The 23,137-nt window shown below is 40.4% G+C and overlaps 1 protein-coding gene across 14 annotated transcripts in view; it reads left to right on the forward strand.

The window, feature by feature from the left end:
- Window positions 1-23,137, forward strand: part of NRXN3 (neurexin 3) — a 964,190-nt gene that overhangs the window by 266,673 nt on the left and 674,380 nt on the right. The window lies entirely within an intron of this gene.

A 23,137-nucleotide genomic window follows, 5' to 3' on the forward strand; every position in this document is an offset into this window, starting at 1 on the left:
ATGAAGTGTACTGTGTGTTATGATATCATTATTGAGAGATGCCTCTCCCTGAATTAAAGTGCAAACAAAACCATATGCTGAAGTCAATACTATGGATTTTATTGAACAATGAAATGTGAGGTAGAGAGATAGAAAGAAGTAGAAAAGAGAGAAAAAGAGAGAGACAGATTAAACAGAAGATAGTCACCACCCATGCATTCAGTGGTGTCCTGTTGGTCCTTCTTCACCGTAGGCTTCTCAGTGGTGGAGGGCCTGAGATCACTCAAAACTTTTCACTGTTTATATATCTTTTCAAACAAAGGAATTAATGCTCATTGGTTACACACATCTTTAATTCTATTGCTTAAATAATTCCCTTGCTTCTAATGTTAATTAGTCCCATGCTCAGTCTTTGTTTTTTGCATTTGCTGGATTTCTTGAGTTGGTTGGTTGCGAGTCAGCGGCCACAATCTCCCCCTGACGGAATTACCTTTTACCCAGTCCAAGCTGATCCAGCATAATTGCTTTCCTTGTGGCCCATAATTTCTGCGTTCTTTATGTCCATTATGAGTTATACATTCTTCTCTCACAGCTTTGTTTACCTCCCCCTAGGCTTGAGATAACACTTGGACAGTAGAATGACCTCTATCTTATCTCAAGTTCCTGGTAATGGTGGCTTAATTTACAGTCCAAGTTCCATGGAGGCATATTTGGGGAAGGGAATCTTTGTTTGACCAGTGATACGTGTAGAAGTGGCTTCTTTACAAAATTGGCCACAGTGGGAAGTTTTGTCTGGATGCGTTACCCAGGATGTGCTGACCAGATCTCACCTCTGCCTGAAGTTAGCACTATCCTGTCACTCTATTCTGTGCTCATCTCATGGCAAAGTCATTCTATGGCCTTAACAGTATTTGAGACAGACAACTGTGATATTTAAGTCCCTTAACTGGGTTGCTAAGTTGGTGCAGTGGAGTGGCTGCATTGGTCAGAAAGAGCTAGCTGGTTCTGAAGACTGTTGTTGTACTTTGGCTGGCTGCACTTGCCACATAGCATTGAGAAATTTCACACATGGGTAATAGAGATTGGACTGCCTGGCTAGCAGCAGGAACCAAAAAAGTGATCCTTGAAAAAAAAACCCTAAACAAAACAAAAGATAAGTTCTGTCCTAATCCCAAACTTGGTACACTTTAGTTTTGATGTTGGCTTGCAGTCATCTTTTGTCTTCTTTCTTCTCTCTTCTAAAGCAATTTGTGATTATTACTGTGATTACTGGGGATACAGATATTGATGTCTCCACAAAGTGTTATAAAAAGCTTACATAGGAGTCATGGAAGCAGCAGTTCTGAGCTCTAGATGTTGTTCTGTGGCTGTAATTGCCTTGACAAGTCATTATCCTACTGATGCTCATTTGATGGTGTCAGGGTTTGTGTGTTATGTGGCAGGCCTCTGTTGTGAGGAAGAGGTGTTAGGGTCTGAAGCTGCTCTCCTGCCTGACCTCTGGATGAAAGGGGTATACATATGCTAGAGAAGAGTTTGTGAGCATCGTATATAGGAAATGAAACTTTGCTGATTGAATACAAACTGCCATACACAGATTAAATCCTTCTGGTTACATTTGTAGAGCCTTGGGTCTGATTTTCCTGGGCACTGAGCATCCCAGTTTGACTGAAATCAGGAGGAGATACAGCCTCTTAGTGTCTGTTTAAATCAGGATCTAAATTTTATTTATGAATGCTATGAACATAACACTTAGCAGAGGCCATTTTTATGTGTGCTTTAAGTCAAGCCAATGGAGCAAAAAAGCAGTGACAAGAAAATCTTCAGCAGCTTTATTATTTATATAATCATTTGTATTCTGTTAGTTTGCACAATGTGCTAAGAGCCGCCAACATAGTCATCCCAGGCTCATAATGTTCTGTGAGAAGGAAAACCCTGGCAACTGCTTAAGCATGAGAGGAAGAAAACAGATAATCAAAATGTGCTTTGTAATCTTCACTTGACTAGGCAATGACAGGAGATGCGTATGAACAGATGTCTTGACTTGATGGTTGCTTTAGAGATATGGTCTGCTTAAAAGCAACCCACTTATAGTAGTGGTTCAGTAATGCTTTCAATGAGTTTTGATCCTGGAGGAGGCAGAACTGGGTTAGTGCAGTGCTTGTGTGCTTATGATGTGTCTGGTTCCAGAACTGGCTACAGGGAACTTTATTTGGCTTTCTGTGTAGTTTGTCTGTAGGGGGATAGAATATAAGACAATAAAGACAGTGTAGAAAGTAATCTTATCCCTAAGGAGTTGCAGCTGGGCCAATTATCAAAGATTAGGAACAGGCCTGGCTTTAACAGGCCACAGCCATAGCCATTGAGAAGAAGAGTGCTATAAAAGAGTGGGGCGGCTGGTTGAGAAGGCAACTGGAGTCAGTTGGTCACTTAGTGAAGGTGAAAGAGTCAGTGCTCAGAGGAGCTGCCTATGAGAAAACACCAAGAAGGTATGAAACTTTTGTGATAGGAGACAATGGTATGGACCCCCTGCAATAGGATGACAACACTTGTCAGCATATTTCATAAATCAGTCCCCATAGCTTGTTTCAAGCTTACATTTCTTTTCTCCATAGCCAAAAAAGATGCTCAGTCTCTCATTAGCCAGTACTGGAGGAACTTGGATTTTTAACAAAAGTTTTCTAAGCTGAAGGTAGTTGAAGGTAAACTATTACAAAATATTGTTCCTTTCGGTTTATGCTTTCTAGTAGAGCAAAGATCTTCTTTCGTAGTTAAGTCCTAGCTATGTAATTGCTGATACCAGAGACACAGCACACCCCTGAGTGGATTGCTGTTTTTAATGGTGGAGAACATCCTGCCAAGCCCTGTGCTGATCTCTTGAAGGTGTTAAAGCAGAATGGTCTCTCCATTCATTCAAGACTGGCTACTGGCTCTAGGCATGTGTTACTCTCCTAGGAAGGTAAAGGGATTTATGCAAAATTTGAGGTGAAACTTTCAGCCTTTCCTCTGTAAGCTCTTGTATTTCCTCTAGACTGCATCAGTCTCAGAATACACAGAGAAATTTGCTCATGTTAGGGCTAAGAGGGCTCCTTGAGTGGCTCATTGCCTTCTCACTTCCTCTGAGAGGACATACAGGTGCTGAAGTGGCAGGGGGCAGAGTGCCTGGTGACCATCTCTGCCCTTTTGCAGCAGGAAGGGACATTTCCTCTCAGCCTGCGCTGGTGCCAGGAGCAGGGGCAGCTCTGGCAGGGTAGGTACTTCATGTGAGCAGAGTGTAAGCCTTGGCTAGAGGAAATTGGAGTGTCTAAGAATGTGTTCCTGGCAAGGAACTAAGAGTCTCAGGGCTCCTCTACTGTAGTATCTATATTATATTTCCTAAAATTAATCTATGTCAGAGACATCTTTTGTGAAAAATCTTCTTTTAGGATTTTTTCCTTCTGAGAAGCAGTGGCCTCAGAAACAAATGTAAACAATAGGTTATCTGCTGCTGTGGAATGCAACAGGTCCGTCTGGATTGGCCCAGCTTGGATGTTTAAAAATAATGGCCAATCCAGAGCTGAGCTCGTTCAAACACAGTCCGAGAGAGTGGGGTTTGTTATCATTCTTTACTTTTCTATCTTTAGGTAGCTAGCAGGTTCTGGAAACTCTCCTTTTCTTTTTAGTATAGTTATAGTATATGTATATATTATAAAATAATAAATCAAGCCTTCTGATAATGGAGTCAACCTTCTCGTCTCTTCCTTCACCCAGGAACCCTTGTGACCACCGTCACAAATCTAAATATCTAATTATCTAGATAATGTTTTTTTTAGGTCAGACAATTTCTGACCTAATGGTATCTCCTTTTACCATAGAATAGATCTTCATGTCTCTTCTTCCCTTTGGAGCTATAGGTTTTGACTGAACAGATTCCACTAAGTTGGTAGCAGTAATATACCTAAATCATAAATACAAGTATTTAATGTGTAGTTCAGATTGGGATTTTTCCTCTATTTTCATTGGAATGAAAGAGTTCCTGATGTGTGGTGAACCATGTTTGTTTTGTACTTCTCCATAGCCATCCTGGCAGTGTTGCAGTATACCTGGCACTGTAAAGAGGCAATGAGACTAGAAAATAGACATACAGGATATGCAAATAGGGTAGTACACACACATGAAGTATGGACATTGCATGGAATCAAAGTTTTTTTGCATTGAATCTAGTTGCATAGAATCTAAGCTTTTTTGGACCTTCATTCTTAAAATGAATCATTCTAGAGAAAATCTTGGGGGAAGCTGGTTCATCCATTTCCTGACATGGATGGAACAGATATAGAGATGGGATAAGAGAAGATACAGGAACACATCTTGAGACAATTGAGCAGAAATAATTTTAATGGGTGTCAGGAAAGGAAGGTATGACTGTGCTTTCACAGATAGTGATTTTTAAAAAGGGAGAAGCACTGACTAAAGGTGGAAAGGGAAGAGAATCCAATAATGGATTGAATGGAACTTTCATGGCCAGAAAAGGGTTAGGACAAAAAAGGTAACAAGAAACAGCTGTGTTTTATGTGTAATCAAGGGCTTTAGGGAGGACTTTTTAGTAATCAAGGATGGAGATGGAGAGTGGCAGGGTAGGAATTGAGCTCTGTGGGCAAAGAGGGAAAAATGGTATTTCAATATCCAGTTGCTAGGGAAGGGAGAGAATCAGAATATTTCCTGGGGTTAGGGAGCCAGACACTGAGATTTGATTTGGTTGGAGCAGGACTTAAATGGTACAGATGGAGATGCTTTAGAAGAGCCTAAGGTTGTCCCTATAGAATGGATATTCATGAGAGAATTTATGAAATCTTCACATTTTTCTATCAATGCGTTATTAAAATCTCAATTCTGAAAAATGTTGATTGGTACTAACAGCTTGATGGAAGCACTGAGGCTTGCATATGGGTGGAATATGGCAGAAATTATTACAGGGGTCAGGTACCATCTGTCTGTGATGGGAGAAAGCTGTGAAAGCTTAGATAATTTCTGTCTGCAATTTAACTTCTAGGAGCCAGATTTCAAAATGCTTCATGAGTGTGCCCAGTTGCTGTGTGTAAATCTCAGATTCTATCTGCAAGCCACGTTTTTTTCAGGACTATTTGATGTGTAGTGATGATGTGGTTTCTGTTTGGGGATGAGTTTTTCTGACTGCAGTGTCACACTTGGGAGGAGGCTGAAGGTGCAGATGGAAGGCAGCCTAAAACTGGAGTCAGAGGAAAACAGGAAGACAGAGAAAGTTGTAGTTGTAAAAGCCCCTCCCTAAGCCTAAAAGCTTTTGGGTGCCCAAGATCCCTGTCCACAGGGGACTTTACAGAGTCCCAGGAATGCATAAGAAGAGTATCAGGAATCAACAGGGTAGGGATTGTGCCGAGGTACAGTGGAAGAAGTTACCCCATGAATGGCACTAATTGCCCACATATGTTAATCCAATCCTGCTGCTCCAGCTGTCCTATTGTGTTTGGGCCTGTCTGCTTCCTGTCTGTATTATTCAATAAATTTAACATTTGAAAAAGAAAGGGAGAGGCTAATGGCACTATGTAGAAGCAGACAAAGCACAACCAAAGGTTGAATATTATTCCACTCCTCAAAATATTACTTGTTCTTGTCTTGGTCTCTCATTAATAGTCTCTGCCAGAGCCTTCAAAATAGGAATCAGGGTCATAATCATCATCCAGTCTGATTCCAGATCTAGGGGTCTGTTAAGTTTTTGGTTACCTCTCACTCTCAAACTTCCAATTGCATTGCTGCTGCTGTGGGGGATCAGTGTCCTGTTGCAGCTATACAGTGTGTGTCTTGGGAGTCAAGAATGTCAGTCATTTACTCTGTGCATCTGCAAAGCATCCAACACAAAGCCTTCATCAGGTTTTCAAGTACCACTGTTGTAGGAACACAAAACAGTGGAGACGCAGGCCGGCATCTTGATCGGCTGCTGATGACATTCTTTAGCTAATAAGAAAAAATCCCCACTTATTTCTGGAAAGATTTAATTTTGAGGTGGAACGGAGGCATTTGTAAATTGAGAGCAACACAATAGGAGGCAAGATGCTGAGAGAATTCTGAGTAGACCAATAGATGGGGAGGGAAATATGATAGTGTTTTCTCATGGGGTAAGGCTTATAAGCTTAGGTCCTGGGCTGGTTTGCATTTGATGTTTCTGTATTAGCTGCAGCTTTGCTTTAGCTAAGGGGTTATTCAAAGCCTCTGTTCCTTAGGTAGCTTAACCCTTGCCTACTCTACCAAAGTGAGGTCTCTGATAGTGTTATTGACTTGCTCCATGCATGACGCTGAAAGAACTTGGTTACCTTGGCTCATGTGCATCCATAACAGCAGCTTTGCTGCCAATGATATTGAATGAGTGTTTGTTGCAAATAAACATAAGCTAACCTCAGTTATTGATCAATCTCTTTCATGAAATGTTTCTGGATACATAGGAAAGTGGAAGAGTAGAAGAGTAATGTACTCATGACTGTAGAAAGTTTACTCATTATCTCATAAATCCATGAAAAGTATTCCAGTTAAGCAGAAAAACAATTTTAAATGGCTTAATGAAATTCATCTTTAGTGAACGGAGTATGAAAATGAAGTGCTAGAATTATTTTTCAGTTAGTAAACATGGGAAGTCCAAAGACAGGAACTGAGTTTTCGGATGTTAGCTTTGGGACAGAAGATGGAGGAGATATTATTTTATCAACTGTGTACTCTAAAAAACTCTAGGCTCCTAAAATTCTTTCTTTAATGCAATTCATGTAGCAAGGCTGTAGAATCCTACAGCCATAATGAATCTAGAAGTAAAAAACTCTGTTTGTTTTATAGTTCTATTCACATTTATTACAATGTAGTATTTTGTTCTCTGGAACTCCCATCAGTCAGCAAACAGCATCTTGTAGGCATTCTAGGTCAGCCTGAGCACACATATTTTCTTGAGGATTAATTTAAAGGAGAATTCACATATCAAGTTCAGTGGCATTGAACTCCTGAACTTACTGCTCTGTTAGAAATTTTACTGAAGTAATTAATAGCCAAAGTCTGAATAATAGAGTATGTATGTATATTGAACATACCTTCTAAAGCAAGCATTGATGAGCAAACATAGCAACTGCATCTTTCTATGCATGAGGTGTAAGAGGTTTCTTTTTGCAGGGCTGTTTGAACTATGTACTTACAAGATAAAGAGAATATATGGAACTAAAACAAAGTGGGGTCTAACTGAGTTCACCTGTCTTCAGCTGCCACTGGAACAGGTGCCTAGGGAGGAAACTAGTAGCAGAGGTTGGTGTCACCACTGGGCAGTGTAGCCAGTTGGCTGATATGTCACAGCAGCAAGGGAGCCCTCCACTGAATCCTGACTGAGCTGTCTGCATGTGACTCAGTCCTGGTCTTGTGGCCGTCTGTGCTTGCTTAGCAGTAAGATCATCAGGATCAGGCTTTTTTTCCTACATAATGAACCTAACTCCTGCTGAGCTTCTGTGGCTGCCAGGGGTGTGCCATGTGCTGTGGTTCAGAAAATGAGAGTGTTTACAGGTGTAGAACTATATTTATATCAACAAATTCAGAAAGCGTAATGGGGATTGGACCAACATAACCTGTGTTTGGTGCATATAATAAAGCTAGTTGGTGACTATTCAATATTAAAACAAAAATCCTTACAAAAATATATGGTCTAATCTCTACCCGTTGAAGGCTGAGCAAACTAAGACAGGATATATTGATGGACAAATGTAGCTGAGTCTGAAGTCATCAGCAGAGCAGTGGTGATACTCTGGTGATTACTCTGGTAAGGATTTCTGGCTGTCTTTCTCATATGCTGTTAGCCTAATATGGTCCCATCCTGTGACAGTTGTCACAAGGGTTCTTGGATTGGGGAAGAGACAAGAGTGTTGACTTCGTGTTCAGAAGGCTTGATTTATTATTTTATGATATATATATTACATTATAACTATACTAAAAAGAAATAGAAGGAAAGATTTCCTAACAAGGCTAAGCTAAGAATAGAAAATAAAAGAATGATAACACAAGCAACTGGCTCGGACAGAGAGCGAGAGCCAGCTCTGCTGTGACTGGTCACTGAATCAAAACATCCGAGACCAATCACGGATCCACCTGTTGCATTCCACAGCAGCAGATAACCATTGTTTACATCTTGTTGCTGAAAATTATCAGCTTCAGCAGGAAAAATCCTAAGAAGGGATTTTCACAAAAGGGATGTCTGCAACACCATCCTAATGGATGCTGTGATCTTAACTTCAGCTGTCCAAAGTCTGATGTGCTCATCTTAAAGTAAAGTAAATGAGCCTCTTTTGCCTTACCTGGCTTTGTAGTTCACTGAGATCAGTAAACTCTTAGTTTGGATGAATACTGAAAATAAATAGGAGGTATGTTTTTATTTCTTGCTCATTTTGTTGCACTAAAGAGATGGCTAAGGATCCATCCTTATCCTGTCAGACAGAAATACAAATGGAGTAGTTTTGGAGCGTCAAGACAGCCATATGCCAATAAAGATAAAATTACCTGAGAGAAGTTGAAAAACTGTTCTGTTTTATATACACATGTGTATCAAGCAGGCATTTTCAGCTACTTGACAAGTGTCCCCTCTTTGGGAGCAGCAGACTGACCCTGAAAGTTGGAGTATTGCTATGAAATGTGCATTTGTATTGTGGGCAGCGGGGAATGACTGAGCAGCTGTTACCCACCACAAAAATCCGGGCTGCTCAGCTGTGCCAGCAAGGGAGGCAGGAAAAGATGATGAAGTTTGAATGTGGAGTGAGTGGGCTGAACAACTCCGCCCAGGTCTGCCACTCCTCTGTAGCAATGAGCCAGCTGTCAAGTGTGAGGAGCACAGGAGTGGGCAGGCAGCTAATGGGCAGCATTTGTTATTTGAACTGCATGGAAAAGGCAGCAGGCTTGGTATAAAGAAGCAGGTTTTGTATAGTCTCTGATATGCTCTCTGTTCTAGTTCTTTGTCATTGCTGCTCTCTGGCTTTGGTCTACTGTTGCACTCAATATTTGTGCTTTAGGATTGTGTTATCTCCCTCCTTTTTTCAAACTGCACAGGCAGGATTCATTTAGTTGGAATTAACAGTGTATGTATCTGTATTCCTAAGCAAATCAATGGGATTAATATAAATATGTGGAAGGATGCAATTTTAGCTCTGAATTGCTACTTACAGGGTTTAATGCTCTTTAAGCTATGGTTCCATAAGTGGAAGTGTTAGAAATGGTAATATCAGAGCTCAAAGGTGAATTAGGGTCAGCCCCTGACCTCTGCTTCCTGTAGCTATCTAGACATAGATGTAGGAAATGGGAGTTACTTGAATAGCTCTTAAGGGAATATCAGGAGGATTGTTATATTGCACACGGTGGCTACTGGTGACTTCGCATTGCCACAATGTGGGGAATATTCAAATGCTTGTGTTTTCTAAGCACAAATCTCTTACCAGTTCAACACTTAGTTTCATCAGGGTGAGCACCAGTTATCTGTGAGCTGCATGGGGCTGGTGACACACAACTGAACAGTAGCAACTGCATCCAGGAAAGCAGCAACATGTAGTGGGCAAGTCACTAACCTCCTCTGTCCAAAATGGAAGAGGCTGAGAGGTGGCGTCCCATTTCTAACACCATGAGAGGTAATTGTGAGTGATGCCTGCAAAGCATTCTTACTGTATCAGCATTAGCAAGCAGAAGGAACACAGAGGTTTGGGAGCGATGGCAGAGATGAAAAATGGCATTTGGAAATAGGGCTTGAGAACGGCATAATCATTCCTGTTAAATCTGTGCCTTTCTTTCTGATTATTAGCCATTTTAAGTGAAATGGGTTTTGCATCTAGAACAAGTCTCTGAACAGATGATTAATGGTTTTATCTGTAATAACTTTACATTTTATAGAACCCTGCTAGGAGTCCGCATCTGGTGTGCCAAGCTATTTAAAGCTGTGTTAATTCTGTTAATTGCTCTACGTTTATTTGGATTGCTGGCACCTGCGGGCTTTAGGATAATGGGGGTGGGGGTGTGTGTGTACATTCTCTTTCTCTTTCTGGCTGAGAAAAATTGAGAGGACTATTTCCTCAGCTAGGAACAGGACCTTGGCAGAACATCCTGGCTGGATTGGTTGTCCTTGAGATTTCCCTTTTTCACTGCAGCTGAATGCAGTGAGATGCCAGCCAGAGGCAAGATGCTCCCCTGATTGGGGCAGGAGGTGGGCGGAGAATCTGCTTTTGCATGCACTCACCAACATGAGGCAGCAACAGCAACAGGGAATGAAGCCAGTAATTTTTCAGAAGGCTGGTCAAGTTCCATACCATTCTGGTTCTGCTTCTCAACTGCCTTTCAGTGTTCCTTTTCCAGTTTGTTTTTGTTTGTGAAGTGTTCCAGTGGGTTTCAAGCCCTGAACAGATGTGAAGATAAGTATGCTGATACTTTCTGAACTTCCACAAGAGAAAAGACCCGGCTGTGGAATGCAAGACGTTTGAGGTGACTAAAACATTGCTGTGAAACGCTAGGAGGGTAGAATAGTTGTTTTCATGTTTGCAGCTGGATTGGCCAAACCACTGCAACAATCTGAAACAGGCTCTGATGACAAAATTTTTCCCAGTCTCTGGCAAGTTTACTGCATGGGCAGCAAAATGGGGAAGCAAAGTGCTTCCCTCATATTGTTAACTGCTGACTTAAAAGTTCAGCAGAACCTGACAGGTTTGGTGCTTGGAGGTTTTAGGTAATAGGAGCTCAATATCTGAGTGGAGGTGGTTATTCTGGTTATGTAGGGGCCAGTTCTCTCACACCTCTGACATGGGTTTCTAGCCTGTGTTTCAGCTTCAGTGATGCTAGGACAGTCTCCCAACAAACAGACAATTAACTAAGATCAGTTCACACTCTATTACTTATTTTATGGCTGTCTTCAAAACAACAGTTTTTCTTGAGAAGACCAGTGAGATGCTAAAGTGAAATCAGTTCTCCTAGTGCTGCTGATATAACCATGTGTGTATTTCTGCAGCTGCCCTATATAATCCCTTATAGTGACTGACTAGATGGAATGTTGATTGTAGCCTCCCAAAGGAGGGGGACTGCCATACCACCCTTCTCAAAGATGTAAAGGATTGTAAAGAAAACCACATATAGAAAAGTAAAAAGTTTTCTGAAGGCTTTGGTAAATCGAGATCCTTGTGATGACTTGCACCTTCTAAAGGACAAGGCTGTTTGTTTGTTATCTCTCTCAAGTAGATGATATTACTGGGGATGCCCACTTTATTTATTCTGTCCAGATAGTGTCTAAACAGTCAATTGCAGTACTAAAACTGGTTACAAAGCAAAGCTCTAAGAAAGTAGAGTTCATATTTAGAGTTCATATTTAAGAATAGATTGTTCCTCTGCAGCTTCAGTGTTCAGCTAACAAGCTGTCAACTGAGCACTTTCCTCCATTTCCCTGATTTATATTTCAGGGATGATTTGTCTTAATGTAGCCTCATCTAAGATAATGAGAACACTGAATGCCTCCATTCTCCTTTGGTTTGGTGTGCTTGCTTCTCCCTCCTTGTCTGAGCCTAGTTCCTGTTGTTCATAACTGACACTAGTATGCCACATAGATATGCAGTGCTGTCACTTCCTCTCTCTTCTCAGTTTTTTTCTTACTGTGTATTTCTCATATGTTCTCTAATTAGCATATGCTTAGCTTTTCTGGCTTCAGGCTATTTTCATGTTTACAACCTCTGTGACACATTTTGTTAGAACTTCACAAATCATATATCATAGGAGAAATTAATTATGCATGTAACTTATTAGGTTAATAACTTTCATCTTATTGTGGGCTTCACTTAAAGTTATGCATTAATAATTCAAAGGACAGCTTTGACATCAAGTGCGTTTTCTAAAGTACTCTATCCCTTCTTATGAGTTTTGTGTCTGTGTGAAAACCACAGATGGTTTTTAAAAACTTGATTCCAGCTGTTTCCACATTTCTCCTGGAGGCTGGATTTGCCTGTGCATCCAGCAGAGGAAGGCACTTAAATGTTGGTCTCCTCTTTGGTTTTGCAACTGGAGTTTAAGGGAAAAACTTGGTATGTATGAGGACACCTTTTGGTAAGAACCATTGAATCTTTTGAATTCTAAGAGACCTTTAAATCTAAGTCCCCTGCAATGAACAGAGACTTCTTTTACTAGATCAGGCTGTTCAGAGCCCCATGCAGCCTGCCTTTGAATATTTACAGGGATCATCCCACCTCTCATGAAGGCCTGTGCCAGTGCCTCACCACCCTCATAATCAAATATTTCTTTCTTGTATCTAATCTAAATTTACCCTCTTTTAGTGTAAAACCTATAAGCCTTTGTCCTATTGCAACAGGCCCTGCAAAAACATTTGTCTTTAAAAGCTCTCCTTAAGCACTGAAAGGCTGCAATGAAGTTTTTGCAGAGCTGAATAATTCTCTTCTTCAGGCTGAACAATTTGAACTCTCTCAGGCCGTCCTCATAGGAAAAGTGCTTTTGCCCTCTGCTCATCTTTGTGGCCCTCCTCTGCAGCTACTCCAGGGCTTTCAGCTGACCTTGTTAAACATCACGCGATTCCTGTGAGCCCACTTCTTGGGCCTTTGCAGGTCCCTTTGGATGGCATCCAATCCTTCAAGGTGTGTCAGCTGCACCTCGCAGCTTGGTGTCATCTCCAAACTTGCTGGAGGTGCACTTGATGACACTGTCTATGTCATTGATGAAGGTACTGAACAGTCATGGTCCCACTATTCACTGATCTCCTTTTGGACATTGAGGCATTGACCATAGCCCTTTGGATGCAACCACACAACCAATTCCCCATCCACTGAACAGTCCATCTATCAAATCTGTATTTCTCTAATTTAGAGAGGAGCATGTTGTGAAGAGCCATGTCAAAGGCCTGGATCTGAAAACTGCCTCCTCAAACACCCATCTAAGCCATCAGCTGTGTGGCAATACTCCCCTAAAACCATTCCACAGACTCCAGTTCTTTGGAGTGCAGCAGACAAGCTTTGATGGGGGTGCCAAGGACTTAAGAACAGTACTGGCATTGTGTTGAGTTGTTGCAGCCAGGATCTTTGGTTTTATTGAGGCCACAATAATTGTATGGTCAGGAGAGTTTTGGCAAATGTAGTGTAGCTTTCAGAAGTCTTCCAGTGATGTGTCCCACCAAAAGGCTCTTCAGGAACTGAAAAGGCAATGGCAGAGAAAGAAGGTCTGGGCACAGAGGAAGAACTGGTTGGGAAGGTAAAAACCAGAATGGAATAAACAGAATGCACTAAATAGTTCCCATGGGAGGGCCCTAGTGGAAAGTCATCTGGGATCCATGCTGAGGTCTGAAGATTAGTAAAATTGAGTGGAAAGGAATGTGGATGGAGACAGCATACATTTTACTGAGAATGAAAATTTTCATGTGAGAATTGTCTGCAGGACTGCAGAGCATGACTTAGTAATGCTGAATATGTGGACAAATAAATAGCAGATTAAATTATATGTGTGTAAACACAAATTGAGGTCTTTATATTGAAGGGGAGAGAAAAGAATCCCTATTATGCATTTGCAATGATGGACTTCAAGTTGTTTCTGATGTTTTATTAAATAATTATTTTAAAATATTTGCTCAGCGGTCAATATTGAGCAAGTAAGAACATCTAATGTTATGCACTTCTAGGAAGGCAATAAAAAGAAAACAGAAAATATAATGATGTCATTAAATACACCCACACTGGATGCTGTCATCCTGTTGTTTTAATCTCAGAAAGGGGAGAAGGGCAACAAAGATCATTAAAAGGTCATTAGAGAGACTTCTATACAAGTGCTGTCAGTACAGCCTGGGGCTCTTTGTAACTGAACTGATGGAAAAAGGATATGGGAGTGGGGAATAATAGTGTATTTTCTGTTTCTTTTTGAACACAGGGATTAAGTGTAAGTTCAAAAGACAAAGGTAGGGCAAGCTTCAGAACAATCAAAAAGAAATATGATGGCAATTAAAGTAATGGAAGTCCTTGCTATGGGATGTTACAGTGCCTGGAAAAATCACAGAAGAAAAAATAGTGATGGTATATAAAATACAAAGACATAAGTTTCTGCCTGCAGACCCTCACAAGCCCCAGATAAGTGGAATCTGAAATGGTTTTATCGGTGGGTATTGCCACACAGATGCTCTGCTAGACATGCTTGGGTATTTGAGGAGGTGGTTTTCAGATATAGGATACTGATCCAATTTAATATGGAGAATTTTATGTTTAAATATTTCCTGGTACAGCTACACCATTCCTAGGCTCCCTGCAGTATTTCAAAGTTGATATTCCATTTGCTTTGCCTTCTCTTAACTACAGTGTTCCACAACCCATCAGAGGCCATAGTACAAATAATCCCTTCATTGCAAGTATTGCACAGCAAGGTCATGTTCCTGAAGGCCTGTGCACAGCTGAGGGGGAAGGCAGCAGAGAATCCGTTTGGTGTGAAGTTTGGCACACAGGTTTGTGCAGCAATGTGTAGATTTGGAAGTGAGATGTGTTGGAAGAGCTGGAGGAACAGACACACAAGGGTTGAGAAAATGTTGGAGTGCCCCATATTGGCAGGAGGTGTAATGATGCCCCTTTGAATGAAAACTGGTTTTCATATGTGTAGGCAGCCTACATTTGTGGAAGTTGCTTTAAATGATAAGAAAAACAAGGAGGGCTAGATGAATCCCAGATGTTTGCAGGGAAGTGCAAAACAGCATGAATTCTTTCTCCATTTGTAATTATTAAGGCCTGCAAAACAATTGATTGGAAATGAGGATATTAGAAGCAGTTTTACAGCTCTGCTTGTTGAGCTGCAGAGGATTTGTAAAAGGATTTGTCTGTCATAAAAGATGATCTTTCTATGTATGGAATTGGGAATTCTGTAAAGGTTTGGAGGGAGATTTCCAATAGGAAAATTTCCCCAGATCACTACAGGCTGTGGTAGCTGCAGACAGCTCTCAAGGCTTAACTTGGATTTGGGGATTTTTCCATCCATGACTAATGGTCAGACAGTGATCATTTGTATTTTTTTCCCTTTGGCTGTAACTGTGGAAGTAACTGTTAAGAAGGTTTATTACTGCCCAACTGGACTCCTTTTCTGACCACTGAATTCATCTGGAGTTGTCTTTTACAGAAGACTTAAAACCCAAGGAGCATTTTCTGCTTCCTCAGAAAGGTGGACTGGTGGTATGTAAAAAAGGGATGATAAGTGTTTACCCTACTGGGAAAAACTCCAGAGAATAATAGATAGTAGAAATAGTAAACATCTGTCAGATCACCTTGTCCATCTTCTCCTGCCAGGAGTGCCATTGTTCCCTTCAGTGTATTAACTTGGAAACATTTCTACAAAGAGTTATTCTCCATGGGACTGTGACTGTCATTTTCTAGGTTCTGTTTACTGCTGCTAAAGATGTCTTAAGGACAAGTAAGACTTCTCTTTGCACCTTGATTTCTTTACATTTTGGGTACTGGAGACTTAACAGCAAACATATATGAAAATAAAAAGTGACTAAATTGAAAAGAATTATTATTTGGAGAATTACATGTAGTAGCACTATTTAACTATTTAAAGACTTTTTCAACTAAGAAATCATATGAAAACCTGGCCAAAGTTATTTAATGGATAAGTGGCAGGATCAGGAATAAAAACCAGGAGACATAACACCTGATGTGTTGCTTAATTCAGCTGAATAAAAATGCCTGCTACTTAAACTGTGTCCGCACTCATATTTTCTCTTCCTAATTAAGTGATTTGTGGCATGTAAACATATCAAAATGTCAGAGAATTTTAAGGCCCAAAACCCCCTCCATACCCAGCTAGCTCAGCCTTCATCCCCACTTATGTGTGGATTCAGAGTGGTCATAAACAACAAACATAAAGCCTCACCTTCTTCAGTGTCCCCCACATTAAATCTAATAATTTGGATCCCTTTAAGTTGTTGTATTGGTTAACCACTTTGTACTACAAAAGCAATTGGGTCTTTAATCTGTTTGGAATTTGACAATGGCCCCTAAATGTGGATTCTTTTGATGCAGTTTTCTACTGAAACAAAGATGGTTCAGAAATGCGTTGTCTTTCCTTTATCTGCTGTAATCAAGTCTTTTCTTTATTGATCTTTTGAAAAACTAAGCCAATGGAGCTCCTTGTATTTTACTCTAAGGCATTTATTCTAGTTTTCAAATCATGCCGAAGCTGCTTGATATATTCTTTGCAATTATTTAGAGTCTTTTAACAAAATGTAGACATTAGAATTATACCTAGGGTTACAGTGCGTATGGCATCAATGCTGCGTATTGTTTATTCTATTCATTTGTTCTGAGACTGGACCACCCTTTTGCTCGTAGTGTTTTACTGGAAGCTTGCATTTTCTCCTCTGATGTTTTCTGAATTGTTTTCAAAAGTGCAGCTTCCTTGCAGCTTCCCCTTCCTGGTTCTGTAGTTCATGGTCTGTCTTCCACAGGTATGTCTTCCATATAGAACCTTCTCTAAGGTTCTATACTTGAGTATTCAAATGTTTTAAAAGCTGCTTGGAATGAAAGGGCCTGGATTTCCGTGCTCTGCGAATAACTCTATATGACTGACATGTCAGAAAGGTCGTTCAGTAGTCTGCCAAACTTGGTCTTGCCTTCAAGTATCAGCTTCAGTCCTTTTTATATTTACTTATAGGTAATTGTCAAAATATCTAATACTATTGCATCAAACATAGATTCCTGTGGTGCATTACAAATGCCCCTTATCAATAATGCTACTCCACTGACTAACACTTTGTGAGACTTGTCAGCCAAGGAATGATGATCCATCCGTCTGTCTGTCTATCTATCTATCCACCTACCTACCTATCTACCTAATCTGTCTATCTAATCTATCTATCTCTCTCTGTCATTACATCCTGTTTGTTCTTGTATGCTGTTTATTTGAGCAGAGCTATCTTCTGGTGTTCAGCTAATTACCTTAAAAATGTTTCATCTCTTCTTTCACCAATGTCATTCAAATTATAGCAGGTTTATTTGACAGAAGCTGCTTTTACACAGGAAGGTCTAATGACAGTAGGTATTGTCTTCTTCTCCCTCAATGTTTTTATTAAGAGCTTCAGATAGAAACTGTTGTGCTATTTCCTCCAGGGTTGATGTTTCCTCCAGGCTAAACCCTTCTATGGTTATGCATCTTGTCCTGTTTGGCTTTTTAAAACATTCACACAACATTATCATTCTTTAATTCTTCTGTTATCTTTCTGTTATTCCAAGATTAAAAATAAACCCCAGTGGATAATAAATCTCCTCATTCAGCTCTTTTAAGAAATTGGAGCAAGTGACCCAAGTCTGTGAAATTAAAAATAAAGCATATTTATTCCTGGTAGCTGATCAACATCCTCCTTTATTCTCATGGATTGCAAAATACTTTGCCATCTTCTTGTGATATAAACACTTAGTTTCTTCATGTATTTATATCTGGAAGAGAAAAAATATTACATGCTTAATAAATTATATAAGCTGAACCTTTTAAACAAACAATTGCCATCTTGGTACTTTTGTATCAAGATACAACTTTTTTTAACCATTAGTGCATCCTACAGTGATTTAAAGACTTAATTTTTTATTTGGTTCACTAGGACACATTTCACATTACTTCCAACCTGAATAGTGGTGGTTTGGCTGTATCATTATGCTTTTATCTCCTAAACTAAAGCAGATCTCTTCTGTCAGATAAAGATCCCTGTAGCGTGTGGATTTGGATCAGCTTATAACCTACCTTTGGGTAAAATAGGTGGAATTCATTGGATAGCTCACCCAGTACAGTATAAGATTAAGGGTTTTTTGTGTTCTTTGGTATTTTTTAACATATTTTTTAAAGCATAGGCGAGATAACAGGCCACAGTATTATGAAATGGTTTCACTAGTACTGTAGATTTAATCATTGTCTTTTGTTTGTACTTTCTTCATAGTTTCCTACTTTGACACTGAAGAATCCCAATTAGTCCTCTTCAGAACTGCTTTACAAAGGCATTTCATGTTCAATTGGTTATGCACCAAGGCATGCATGCTCTTTTCAAAGTCACTGTTTGGAAGGCTTAGATACGGTTCCATTGTGTGAGAGTTGCTTAGACTCTTTGATCCTAAATCTATAATCTAGCAATGGCCTGAACTGAAATAATGTGACTGAGTTTATATTATTATATGCATGTCAAAGTGATAAGTAATCTGAGTTTTAGCTATCTTCTTGTTCTTTTCCAAAAGCCAGCTTAGGTGGCATGACTATTTTGTAGTACCTGGAGGTTGCTCTGTGGTTGTAGCTCAGTTGAGGTAGGACTGAACATTTCTGGGCAGTGTCGCTTTCCCCAGGGTGCTGCCCCAGTCTGTCTCTCTCTGGCACCTGGAAAGCTTTATTGATAACACTTCTTCTATAAAATTAAAAGAAACCTCAAAGAAAAATATACTTGTTTGTGTGTTTCCTCTTCTTGGCCTTAATTTTTTTTTTTTAATGCAAGGGATCCACTGAAATAGGTCTGCAGTCCTAAATTTTTGGTAATTGATGGTACAGGATGATCCTTATGTTTCTCCATGTCAGTAGAAACTGTCACTTGCTGTTTGCTACCTGCCACTTGCTACCTCCTCACTTCCCTGTCTATACTAGTGCCTTCAACATGTAATAATCAATAGCAATTGTAGTAACAGTAGTAATAATGTAATAGTAATGTTCATTTAGGGGCATAGATTATATGTTCAGTCTGGCAAAATGAAACTTGGTTTTAGAAGGCAGTGACTATGCATCTTATACCTCTTACAGGAACATGCAAGCCAAGTTTGCAGGATGTGGTTAACATGAGGGGGTTTATTTTCTTGCTTAAAACTAATTTTAGGGTTTGAATTTCAGGGTCTAGTACATCTGCATAAGCAAGGAAGAAAACGGCAAGAAGGTGATGATCTGCTTTTAAGAGCCATGCCAGCCTATGTAGGACAAAACAAATTTGTAGCACAGTGCCAAAACAACAGTTGAGAATTTTTCTCTTTTCTGGCTTCTGAACCTCTGTGGCTTTGTGAGGGACTAGTAGAATCTGGGACAGATGTCTGCAAGCCATCTTTCCTTTTAGAAGCTTTTGGGAAATAATTCTTAGCCTTAGTAATACTTGTTGATAGATCTGAATGCAAATGATGAGTTTGCAGTGAGAGGTATCAGGCTTGTGGATGCCAGAACAGTGTGAGATTCTTGTGCTTTGAAGGGCACAGAAACAGTGTTATAAAACCACACAGACCTTATTGACAGAGTGACTGAGGAGTTAGAGAAACAACTTACCTGTTTTGTTTACTGTTTATATTGCTCCCAAAGCAAAATGGGGAAGTATGGGGTACCTGAAAAATGTAACCCTTTCAAAGTGTATTGCTGTAGGGAACAAAAGAGAAAAAAAGAGTATAGAAAACAGCAGCACTTTCAGTGTGCCACAACCATCACCACCAATTCTTTGCTTTTGAGTGCCTTATATGTGAAGGACCTGAGTCAAGCAGAACAATGACTGCCTGGGAATGGCAGGACACACTGATGCTGGGAAGCATCATGGGCTGAACATATATTCTCTAACAATGTACATTTCAGCATTTTCTTCTTAATATTCTGCACATGGGGCTTTTTTTTAAATGTGGTTATGTTTTTTGCTTTTTCTTTCTTAAACTGCATATTTGGAATAATAAAATAGCCAGGGCTGACATTGAGTTATTTGGAATTGGAACAGAACTGTAGGCAATAATGTGCCAAATCCAGTACAGCTTACACTAGAAATACTTCACTTAAAAGCCCCTGTTGTCATTTTCTTTGCCTCCTCCCTTTTCTGTGCTTCTTTCAGGTTTGACCATGCCAGTGTGAAAGAAAAAGAAATATATGAAGGAGATGGTTAGGTTCTGCAAAGTCCCATTGAGTGCACAGTCCAATGTCATGCACAGCAAAGTTAGTTGTATCTTCTGAACTGATGTCTTAGTTCTAGATATACTGGAAGGTGTGGAAAGGCTGAATTTTCAGTGGAAAGGATTCTGGTGTAATCTCACCTCCACCAGTCTTTTTTCTAATGGTAACTCCATCCTTGTGGGGCTTTTGTCATGGTTTAACCCCAGCCAGCAGCAGGGTCAGGGAGAGAATCAGAAGGGCAAAACTAAGAACACTTGTGGGTTGAGATAAAGATGATTTAAGAGGAAAAGCAAAAGCCACACATGTAAGCAAAGCAAAACAAGGAATAGATTCACTGCTTCCCATGGCAGGCAGGTGTTCAGCATCTCCAGGACAGCAGGGCCACATCACACTTAATGGTGACTTCAGAAGATAAACTCCATCACTCCAAACATCCCCCCCCTCCTCCTGCTTGCCCCCACTTTCTATACTGGGCATGATGCCACATGGTCTGGCATATCCCTTTGGTCAGCTAGGGTTGTCTGTATGCATATAAACCCATATATATGCCTTTAGTGCAGATCTATACATCAATACATATGCTATCTTGAGCATCTATGTACAGTATATGGATATGTAAATAGATGTAAGTACATCTACGCAAAAAAATAGAGCGTGTAGGGTGATTACATGTCCAAACATTCAACCTGTCCTACACTGAGGAATATATACGTGGTCTTGCTTCCAGGAGTTTTTTTTCAAGCTTTGTGACTATGTCAGCCATTTTCTCTTATTTCCTTTTTTTTCCCCTTCAGCTGCCAGTAAAACACACAGACAAGTTTTCTTGATATATTAGAAAAAGAACGGCTGACTGATTTCTGTGTATTTTTGACAGCGCTTGCTCAGTGGAGAATAAAACTGCTGTAGAGGAGAAACAGTAGGTTCTTTGAGTACCATGCAGACAGAACAATCATTTCTATATTCTCGTCAACATGGTCTGGGTAATAATAAGAGCAGAGCCCTCTTCTCAATCCCCTCCTCCAAAGGAGTCATCTCCAGGAATGGAAGTTTACCATGCTCTGAAACTGCTGCTGTCACAGTAGTACCTCGGTGCTCTGGAAGAGGTTGTTGGGACTTAAACCTCTAAAGTGCATGGGAAGTCCACTTAAACAGAAAGGTTTAGGCAAATTCTTGCCAAAGATTGGCTAAAGCAGATTTTATTTTCTGCCTGTTAGTGTTTGCGCAATGTAAGCTCTATTGCTCTGCTTAAGATCTGGTATAGGTAATTCTAAAGCAGTAAGACAGTACTGAACTCAACAGAAAATGTAAGTAAATTAGTCTTGTATCAAAGAGGCTTTCTTACATGTGAGATCAGTCTTTCTTGAGCTCCACGCAGAGGCGATGGGAACCCCATGCCTGGGTGCATTAAAATGGCACTGTAGCAAAAGTAAACAAACTGAGGGAAAGGTTTATTATTGTTCAATATTTATATTATAGAATTCTAACACTGAAAGAGATTAGTAGGTTGTTTGCACTGATTTGTGTTACCAAAATATTTTCTCCAGCTTAGGCACAAGGTAGTAGCTAGGAAGAAGGAATATTCTTTTGTGCCATCTATTGTCTTGTATGAATTCAGTTCCCTCTTTCACTTTCTCAAAATCAGGGATAGTGGCCCTTAATGAGGGAGTGGAAACTAGTACAATATTAAATAAACTAATGCCAAGACACTAATATTCACTGAGCAACTTAAACTGCTTTGTAGGAATTTCTTATGGAAAGTATTTCTACAATGGCGTGATCTTTTTGTTTCCAGCTCCCTTTGTGCTGGGAACCAGCTAATCAGGTGTCTCTTTTGTCTGGTGTTTAGTGCTGACTCCAGTCCTGACCTCCCCTTTCTGAAGGGCTCTCTTTCTTCCTGATTGCAGCAGCCCACCTACTTTGGGAAGGAAGTGTAATCTGGCGCTGAATTGGGTGCTGAGTTCCTCATTTGTCTTCCATTTCTGCTTCTCATTTCAGTGCTTCCACTGGAAAATATCACCTGTGTTTGCTTTGTTTCTGCTTCCATGTGCTTTCCCTGAAGTTCTCTCACTGTGGCAGCAGTTCTGGCTGTGCTGAATGCTTCCCTATCCCCCCCCAGGAGCTGCTGGACTTGCACTCCATGAGCACAGATTCCAGATCAAAGCAAGGGATGAAGGGCAAGTTTTGTCAGCAGCCTTGGTGAACCCTGGTTGTGCCACTGGGCTCTTTGCATGTATTAATACTCTTCCCCAAGAAACCTGTAAAGGTGGTCGGCACAGGGGAGAGCTTTTTAGATAAGAGTTTCTCTGGAGGCCAGATAAAACCAGATGAACATCTGAGAGGGAACTGTCCCATTCCAAGCCTCCCTTTATTGGTCTGTTGGTCTCACTGTTGTACTGTGCACTAAAGCTGGTGCAGCTGGGTGGCTTCTGGATGAACAGATGAGCTAGACCTTTTGGCATTGTGGTAACTGGGGCTCAGTCCCAAACAGAAGACAGGTATTGAATTTTTCTTAAAACAAAATTACCCCTCTTCATTTTATTAGTGTTGCAAGCTTAGAGATGAAGGTCACAGATGAGAGTTTTAGATAGGCATGAGAGAAAGATATAAAAGAGCTTATAGTTCTTTTTCTCACACCAGGTTGGAGGTTATAAGATGATAGTATTTTTCTCTTGATGCTTCTTCTTTCAGTTAGGGAATTAACTACATTCTCTGCCCTCTACAGCAAATATTCAAGCAAATAGTTAGCTCATGATATCGCTGTTTTCACACAACATAAGGTCCAGAGCAGATCAATATTTGGGGAATCCTACCCATGGAGAATTTGAACTTTGTTCCATGCTGTAGAATTTGAAGAGAGATGAGCAGAGAGATCCCGGAGAGATGTCAGTATTGATAAGTTTTTGCACAGGGCAAAAAGAGAGAGGTGTGTTAAAAATGAAGTTTAAAATCCCATAGTATTTTGGGCTAGACATACGGAGACAGTGTCATCCTGCAATGGGAGTTCTTCAGCAGACCCAGAGTGTCTTTGGTCCCTCACAGGAGGAGAGCCTAGCTGGAGGGATGCCTCTTTCTTTGGCTGACACTGCAGGTGGTGGGACATGTCACAGTGCCCCTGAGACCTTTGTGCTAAGGCTGAGGGAGGGACACATGCTGGGATGCAGCACTTTCAGCCTTAAGCTACGAACAGTGACACCATCCTGCTGCAGTGGCGCCGCTTTGAGGCTTAGTCTGTACAATATTAAATCCACTAAGTGCTTCCCCT

The sequence above is a fragment of the Camarhynchus parvulus genome, chromosome 5 (genome assembly GCF_901933205.1).
Source record: "Camarhynchus parvulus chromosome 5, STF_HiC, whole genome shotgun sequence".
Classification (NCBI taxonomy): Eukaryota; Metazoa; Chordata; class Aves; order Passeriformes; family Thraupidae; genus Camarhynchus; species Camarhynchus parvulus.